The sequence below is a fragment of the Cygnus olor genome, chromosome 8, assembly GCF_009769625.2.
Source record: "Cygnus olor isolate bCygOlo1 chromosome 8, bCygOlo1.pri.v2, whole genome shotgun sequence".
Classification (NCBI taxonomy): Eukaryota; Metazoa; Chordata; class Aves; order Anseriformes; family Anatidae; genus Cygnus; species Cygnus olor.
In genome coordinates, this window is record NC_049176.1 from 7,178,209 (window position 1) to 7,186,083 (window position 7,875).

General features: G+C 38.5%; 1 protein-coding gene and 1 long non-coding RNA gene across 8 annotated transcripts in view; one reads left to right on the forward strand and one right to left on the reverse strand.

Annotated features, from left to right (window-relative positions):
* Positions 1–7,875, reverse strand: part of CRB1 (crumbs cell polarity complex component 1) — a 106,473-nt gene that overhangs the window by 75,909 nt on the left and 22,689 nt on the right. The window lies entirely within an intron of this gene.
* LOC121073934 overlaps positions 1–7,875 on the forward strand; it is an 87,435-nt gene that overhangs the window by 45,918 nt on the left and 33,642 nt on the right. The gene's annotated exons all lie outside the window — the stretch shown is intronic.

The following is a 7,875-nucleotide window of genomic DNA, read 5'->3' on the forward strand; positions in this document are numbered from 1 at the left end:
CTTCCACCGTAAAGAATCTCCCAAATACCTGAGATTCAAAATAGTACTCTGAGAGCCTTCCAGCCTCTGAGGCTGGAATGACATAGTGGACATGGTATAAATATTTCCCTTATCCTCCAGGAACTGAGCTCCTGGCATCAATTAAACACAACTTATAGTTGCTGCTGCTGTAAAGACTAACAGGTAATAACAATAGCTATTTCTCACTTCCCAATGAAGGAAGAGTGAGCTGCTACCAGTATTGTTCATGAAACACAACTGAGAAACACTAATAGAGTGAGAGTAGTGAAGGGCATTCTTTCCAGTAAAAGAAAAGAATTTTGCTATGAAAATGTGTAATTGTTTTAATCCTGATTAATTGTCTCCATAACAAAATGAATGTCCATGTTTGGCTAAGCAGGTATACCACCTTTAACTGAGTGCTAGTTATACCGAATAATAGTGAGGATGGCTAATGCTGAGTGATTGAGGTATGTGTGCTGACCTGGGCTGAATACTCTGCAATCACAGCTTCACTGGTTTGGTATGGGCCAATGGAAATGGTGTTAATCATCGGTGTGCATCCTGCAGCACTTAGGAATCTCATTACTTGGGGATATGCTGGCTCCAGGCTGTGGAGATGGTAAGACCCAAATGGAACTTTTGCAATCCACATTTTTATTGGGACTGTCCCACATTACAGAGCTTTCTTTTCAGTCTGTCTACTTAAAATTAATTAAAATTGCATGTTTGAAGAAATGTTGCAAATTTGAAGGATTTAACTGTGGTTAATTTGCAGCATTATCTAACTATTATTCTATGTAAACTGCAAGAGGTAAGGTCAACCACTGAAGTATTTCTTAAGTAGGACCACTGTGACTTGAGAAGCAATTCAGTTAATTACTACTGCTTTTCCAGAGATGATATGCCTGCAACATCTCAATTTGTTATAATTACTGTATGTGAGAGAAAATGAAGAATTTGCCAGTTTGCAGTTTTGATAGCAACATACTATCTTTAAGCAGTGATTAAAAATCTGCATGCTTCACTGAGACGTTAACAGTGGATGAAAATTGAGGGAAGAGAAAAGGAAGCCCTAAAAGCACAGTCAGTAGTGAAGGCAATCAATTTGTCTCCAAGGTGACATTGCAATGGGAAAAATATAGAAAGGTAAATCTGTTCTGGAATTTTTTAACAAGCATTTTAAGTTCAACACCTCTGGCTTTTATAAAAACAAGTTTCTTATGCAGAAATTGCCAACAGACAATACAATATAACCAATATTCCTCAGGGATGCTTTTGTCTGATTTGTACATAAAGCTTACAGCAAAGCAATACAATTTTTGGAGTTTTATCTTCATTTTCTTTTCTTTTTTTTTTTATTATGTATATAGTTATTGATGAATACAAGGATTCTGATGGGCTTAGCAGAGATGTAATCACTGCTGAGTTTTAGCTTGCTTGTGATTTAAAAACTAGGACCAAGAGTTTTTGTTAGGGGTGGTAAGATTCAGCACAACTGCACCTTAAAGAGGTGATCATCAAAGGATAATTTATCAAACTGTGTTTATCAAATGGTATGCAGTTTACCAGGGCACCCCATGATTTTTTGACAAAAGTCATATTCCTAAATCATATGAGTGCTTCAGAAAATCCTTGGAGTCTTCATAGTTAGAGGATCTATTTTCCACTTACTTTCCCACCTATGTTAAACAAGTTATTTGCAGTACATCCCTTCCTCCCCTGTCAACATTCAGTTTTCCTGCAGCTCTGGAGCCATGTGGAAGGATGGAATTGGAAACCTAATGCTATTGGGAGCTGCATGGAAACAGCAGAGGAAGATCAGAGCATGTGGAAGCTGAACACACCCATGCTATAGGATGTGATGTGGCAGATTGTGATTGTGTCTGATGAAAAGGCTAGCTCAGTTTGAGCTGATGATTAAAGAATATTTTCTACTACATTTACAGAAAGAGTTGTAAGGGAAATAAGTGTTTAAATGTATTTGGAGGCTTTATTTTTGGTAATGTTGCACAAGGATAATCTGAAAAAGCCTTGTGTGGTAGCTCTGGTAGGCAGGGGAGTCATTTTCATGCTTACCCACTCAGGATCACTTCAGTAGTGACTTGTTCTGACAGATTCTTAAAACTTATATGTAACATCGGAAAAATGGAAACAAAATGCTGATCACTTTGATTTACACTGACTGACACTTGAGGTAATTATCTGGCTCTTTATAAACATTGATACATTAATCTAATTACTAGAGGAATTTGTGCCAAGCATTTTACCCCATGGTTAAGTCCTTTTCATGCAGTTGAGATATTTGGCAGTAAAATTCCTTGCAGTAAAGCTTGCCATCTACTGGAAAATCGTCAGTATTGCCAGAAACGGCAGTATTCTCTATCTTTTGCAAGAGCTGGCACTATTAAATGTAAGAAATGCTGAGAGACAGTAATTTCTTTTTCCTCATAAACAAGATTACTTAAGTTAAAGTGCTGCTGTTCGTTACATAATCTCGATTATTCATATACTAATCAGTAATAAAAAAAACATGATTTTGCTGTGGTACAGACATCTCAGTGGTCAGAAACTGCTGTAATGAAGCAATACAATATTGTTTGGGAGGTTGGAAATGCATGAAAATGAATATAACAGGGCAAAATTAAATTAGTGGGAAAGGTAACAGGGTGGGAGTTCTGAACAAGCTGAAACAATTTGGCACAGATCTTCTGAATCCTCTCAAAGAAACCAGTGTTCTTCAGTTATGCAGGTAATGTTAAGGAGCCTGATCTCAAATCTTTCCTGAGAATGTGAAGTATTTTTTTTCTAGATTCTGTTTGAATCAGAGCTAGAGCATTCATGTGTGCTTTTCAAAATATATAATATTAAATTGATAAAAGTAAATTGCCAATTCTCCAGTTCTGAGAATCTGATTTGCAATCTTAGCCATTCAAAGTCCACAAACAAAACCTAGTAAGCTGTGTTGGGTTGTTTTTGGCAGAAATTTCTTTCAGTAAAAATTTATTCTTTCTTTCTGTGGCTCTTCCCACAAGTTGGTGAAATATTTTAATCAGCAACAGAATTTAAAATCAAATTTCAGTCACTGCTAATCACATTGTTATAAACTTGAGTTCACTTGAATGTGGTCCTGCCTGCACTTTGCTAATCACCTCATCATGCCTGGAGACTCCTTGTAATTCGCAATGCTATCATTCAAATGTGCCTTTTTTCCCTGAAGGAGGACTCCTGGCTTGACAGAGGTTCTCAACACTAACAGCTTCAGGGTCTTTTTACATATGCTGCAGATTTTTTCTGAGCTTCTTAACAGAGGCAGTCAATTTTCTAGGGAGAAAAATAAACAAACAAGAATACTATGAGGAGATAGCTATCTTCTTGATGCCCATACTCATCAACAATGATAAGTTTACAGTGGTTTGGGGAGTATTTTTTTTTTTTTAACAGCTATTACTTCAAACTTTTGAACTAAATTTTGGATTAAAATGAGGAAGCCACACCAGCTAAAACAGATAAAATAATTCACAGCAAAATATGACTTTTTGTTTGTAACACATACACTTTGGAAAGGAATGGGTACTGGAAAACCATTCATGATCCAGCAGAGGTAAACTAAGGCCAGATACTGTCTTCTAATACCTAAACATTGTTAAAAACATGAATATTAAGGTATTATAGGTCTGCAGTTCTGTCTGTAATCTTCCTTTCTCCTGTTGCAATAGACCATTTGCTGGCCTATGAGTTGAGAAATTAAACTTTAAAATATTCATGGAAATATAAGGAAACAATGATATAATTGCAATTTTTTTTAATTGTTATAAAACCAAAACAACAACAGAAAAGCAACCTAGGAAATATGTGTTGAGTTTTTTTTGTTTTGTTTTGTTTTTGCTTTTTTTTTTTTGTTGTTGTTGTTCTTAGTTTCCCAAAATACCTTATACTATTGATACCTTGGTTGTGGTCACTGAGAGAGAAATTGTTCTTGGAACTAATAAATCAACAGTTGCTTCCCTTAGTGTTGTTATTTCAATGTCTCCCATCGACACAACAACAGCATATAGCATTTGCTCACAATTGAGGGTTTACCTTATGATCAAATAAATTGAATAAAGAAATCATTGGATAGCTTGAGGGTAGTGAGGGCTTAGGTAGTCTGATGTCTTGAGTGAGAAATAAGAATCTTTGATGCTTGCATTCGTTTCTTATTTAAAATTTGTCTCTGAGATTTTAAAACAAGTGTGTGAAAGTGTCACTGAAATATCAAGCTCTTCAATTTTAGTGCGATCGTGAAATAATTAGCATTTAACTGGAAATATTCAAATATATCCCAAGGCATTTAGTGTTGCATTGAAGAGCACGTAGCTTTGGTATAATTAGGCATATCACAGTTTTTCTGCACTGCACCATGACATGGAAAATATAGTTCATCACTATGACAATAACTTCCTTGCAAAGACAACCTTAAAGTTGTGGGTGTGCATATATATCCAATCTTATGTATCTTGAAGAACCAGATAAGCAATGAGTACAGCTGCATAATCACCAGTGACAGAGATGGGATCGGATACTTTTGCCCTGAACTAAAAGGTAGAGCTGCCATTCATGGATCAGCATTTGACAGAGGGGGAAGAAAAGGACAGAACAACATGCCGTGCTGGATAAAATGGAGTCAGGTAAGGGGCTATCTGAGCCCTCAAAACAGCTTTTCCATCAAGATTGTCTGAGAATAGATCACTTCATTTTTTTTTCCCCACAGTTCTGATTTCCAGACTGAAATCTCAGACTTCCTAAACATTGCACTAACACTATTTCATCTCTACTCAGTCCATCTCCAAATATGTTTGTCTACTGTCCTAATTACGTAATGTAATGAGCAGCCTGTAGATACTGTGGTATTATTTCTCCTTTGCAAACTTCACCTGGGATGGAAGTGCCTGACCTGCTCTGTCCACAGCTGGAATTACTACTCCATCTGCTCAATGAGGAGGTGTACCTTGGGAAGGTATGAGCAAACTTCTGACCAACTAACAAGAGCTTGTCATTGGGGCTGCAAATCCTGTGGTCATAAAGGGTTAATCTTGAATCCCTAACTTCAGTTGTGTGTCCAAAATGTCATAGCATGTTGTTATAGAAACCACTTTCAGGCTTTAAATCTTGAATCACGAATATTACCATAGTAACCGCCGCTACACACAGGCACAAAAGAAAAAAGGTGGTTACTCAAAATATTGCATTACTATTGAAAAAGACAGTTTTCTTTTCAAATACATTTGTATCAGCAAAAGCAAAGTAAATTAACAACATACCTGAAGCCGAAGTATTATATTAGCATAAGAATAACAACCGAATAGCATTAAAATTGTTGAATGTTATTTAGGAAACACGTTAAGATCAAAGCTATTTGTCATTCAAATTACAGAACTGGTTATTAAATCAGTGTCTCCATGTCGTCCTTCTCCTATCATTTCTGCAAGCTCACGCTAACTTGGTGCTGCTCCCCAAGAATGAAGGATGCTACTGCTTGCTGTCATTTTCTTTTGCTGTCTTTTTACCTCTGTGCCATCCCAGACTTATCCTACGAGCACTTCAGCAGCAGTCCTTACAGCCACACCTACTGACACCTAAGCACAGCAACAATTTGACAGGCTTTCCTACAAAACAGCCGTGTGGAGACTACCCAGCGAGCCACAGCAAGGTGTGCTAGTTCAAAGGCGCTCACTTGGCGCGCTTTCCAGCTGGTACAAGAGTGATAAAAAGAGAGGAGTGAGTGCAGCTCATTAGCTCGTGAGTTGTGTTGTCAGCAGTGGGCAAATGAAGCAAACATCTCCGAAATGAGGTAAATGCTTTCTTCTCGCAGTCCCTGTTCACTTTTATCCTTTGCTTCAGCGCACTAAATACTTTTTGGCTCTCACTTTATTTTGTATCATACTGCAGTGTCTATGCTGGGAACAGGAGGAAAATCAGGCCCGTGAGCTCAGCAGGCATCCTGCAGACTGACTTTGGAAGATTTTTGGTCCAATTGGTCATCAAGGCATGGTACTACTAGCAAAGCCATAGTCAAGGGCAAGAACACTGGTTTCTTATATGAATAAATGAGTTCATCCACTATTTTCTTTTACCTTTACACCTAGTGCACCACTGCAGTTTAATTTGATAGTGCATAGCCGTCATTGTGCTTTTACTGTGCGCAGGGATTTTTGTTTATATAAGATGCAGGCCCAGAAGGTAGCTGATACCAGTTGCAATAAGTGGCATAAACATTGATCAGAAACTGAACCTGGTTCTGCTGTGCAATCCCCACTACTGTATACGCTCTATTGGAATATAACATTCCTCTTTTAATAGTTTCATGGTATGTTCTTATCTTCTAAGTCTGGAGAGGAGTAAAGACAGGAGTGTAATGATGATCATTTTTAGTTGAATTCATGCAGCAGAATTTAGTCTTAATGCTACAGAGCAGGATTCCTCTACACAGGGACATGGGAGATCAATGGGCAGGTGACCAATAACTGCAATATGTGGTGGAGGGAATCTGGGGGACAGCTTCAAATCAGCTTTTCTATCAGTTCTTCGGAGGCAAAGAACATGGATAATCAATTGTGCTAAAAATCTAAAACAATTTTAATTAGGTACTAAGGATTCAGTTGATGCCTTTCTTGCCTGCACTGCTTCTAGATCTTCAGTAAAGCTAGGGACATCCTTGACATGTAACTCAGGACACAGAGCCATGTGTGTAAAGGTCTCATCTGTGAGAGAAAATGTTTTGTAGAATAAAGGTGATTTTTTTAGGGCTGGGAATGTAGTCAGAATCATCTCTTATACTTCAGAATGTTATCGTGTATTGCCTGCCATTAGCAAGTTTTTTTGGCACACTGATGATCTTGTTTGGATGGGGGGGGGGGGGGTTGGAATTCTTTTGTGAAAGGTGTTGCTCCTGCTTTACTCTCAAGAGTTAAAAGATGGGAGCATCACACCTTTTAAATTTAATGGAAGCACAGTCTGGCTCCAAACCTGTCAATGTGAATCCAGGGATGGGGGCATGTGGTGCTGAGGAACTGGAAAAATGAGAGCAATGCTTGTAGCTAGATGGGTACCACCTGCATTCACAGTTTTGATAAAAAGGAGGGGGAAAACATACACCTTGGAAGCAGGCACATAGCAAACTAACAAGAGAAATGGTGCCAGAGCCCAGAGGGGCTGCAGAAAGACAAAAACATGGTCTCGCTTCTCTGCATCAACAGAGAGATTTTCTGAAACATGGGGAGTAACAGCATAAACTGTCAGTTTGTGAATTTGGGTGAAATCCAGTGACTCCCGGTTCTGTCTGAATTCCAAATAATGCAAACGGGGAAGTGAAGGAGCTGTTGCATCTCCAAGAGGCCAGATCTTGCGTTGAGAGACACCAGGCCTCATGGCTCCTCTGGTGTCCAGAAGTGGTTTGTGGCTCCGGCTGCTGCTGGGCTCCTGGCTCCTGCTGCCAGGGGCTCAGCTCGGTGGCCTTCTTAATATTGCCTCTTAATATTTTTCTTAATATGAGAAGGCATACACTAGCACATAAAGGTACATAGCTGCAAATGTTTGTAACACCCATTCAGGTGTGATTTCTTTTTCCCAGTCAAAACTGGATACGTTTAAAGGCCTCAGCGTTAGAAATGCATCAAAATCTGTAATATACGGCAAGAATTTCTCCTTAGGTGAGGGATATTTTCACATCCACTTTGTTAGTCACAGATTCAGAATCTTAGATTTTCATTTCCATAAGTCATGGTTAAATTTTTGCTTCCGGAAAATAGGTGTAAGCTCATTGGTCAAATGCTGGTAAATCATAGGGAAAATGTTATGGTCAGGTGTATGAACAGGCATATGTTGACAGCCAGG